This window comes from Silurus aristotelis (assembly GCF_946808225.1).
Source record: "Silurus aristotelis genome assembly, chromosome: 4".
In the NCBI taxonomy this organism is placed as follows: Eukaryota; Metazoa; Chordata; class Actinopteri; order Siluriformes; family Siluridae; genus Silurus; species Silurus aristotelis.
In genome coordinates this window covers 12707066-12708477 of record NC_139577.1, presented here as the reverse complement: position 1 = coordinate 12708477, position 1412 = coordinate 12707066, and positions in this window count along the sequence as shown.

Sequence of the window (1412 nt, the reverse complement as noted above, 5' to 3'; positions counted from 1 at the left end):
CACAATGAGCAACATGTCTCCACTTTCATTTACATTTATGGCAATTGGCAGATGCCTTTATGTGAAGCGACTTGGAGAAGTGCTTTGAAGTCTCGATCAATAAATACATCCTGATACTGATTCATTAGGTCATAGACTAAGAATACTATCAGTCTTAAAACTCTTTTGGGAGAGAATATAATTAAGTAAAGATTTTTTTTTTTTTTTAAGAGAAGTGCTAATAATAAGTATTAATTAAAGTAATTAAAGTAATGTCATTACAAATAAAATAAAAAAAAGTAATAAGTAATTAGTTTAGCACACAGTACATTAAATAGTAATTTTTACTGCTACGGTTTTTGTTTTGTTATACCTCATTACTTTCGGTACTTCCCTTTTGAACATCTCAATATAGTTGCATTAATTTTAAATACCCATTTTATCATCTATTTTCTCATATCTTTTCTTATTTTCTTGTATTTTTTTTTTTCTTTATAATTTTGAGTGGCCAATCAGGTTTACAGTTCACTGCAAGTGTTATTTTGCATATAACTATGTTTGTTCCAAATTAATTACCGGTAATTAATTGTATTATGAAAAAGGTAGGTCTTTGGATGTTATTCAAAGATTGCTAGCGATTGTTCAGACATCTAAGGGATGTTTATTCCACCAACCAGGTGCTAGAACAAAAACATCTTGAGGTATACCTTCCTTTCTAACCCAAGAGATAACAAATTGACGAATGCTAGAGTAATGAAAATAGTTTTCCAAACTTACACATAACATATTTAGTGATTATCCTGAATTGCACAAATGTAAGACATTAATATCTGGACACTTCTTTTCATTCTATATAATTTCTTTCACAATCTTGAGCACCCATTCTTAGGTTTTTTTTCCTGAGTGTAGAAAATAGTTCTTGTTAAACACTGATGCCTGTTTTGTAGACAGGCCGGATTGGTACACATTTCAGGTTTTGTGCCATTTCGAAGAGTGGCCACCTGCAGTTTGTCACCATGCCACAAGGACGCCTGGCTCTGGAGCGAGACTAATCCTGAATGAATACCCTGATTTGGTAGTGACCTTCAGTTTGTCTCATCAAAGACCCCTGGAGCATAGAGGCTCTGTGATGGAAAATAAAAGTAAAGTGAAAAGTATCATCTATGTTACAACTAAACAGAGCTCACTAAGGGAATAGGTAAAACCTTAGACTATGATGGCTCTCATATGGAGTAAAGTGGAATATGCTGACTAGATTTTGAGGGTATATGGAGTGGAGATCATTACCTTAGGCAACCTATTGTAATTGGATTCCAAGGACAGATAAGACAAAGCTTCATGTGCTATTCATTACTGATAAAAATCCGACATATAGTAGAGCAGTGTTTCCCATACCAGTCTATGGAGTTTCCCCTGAAAGTCCACATTTTTGC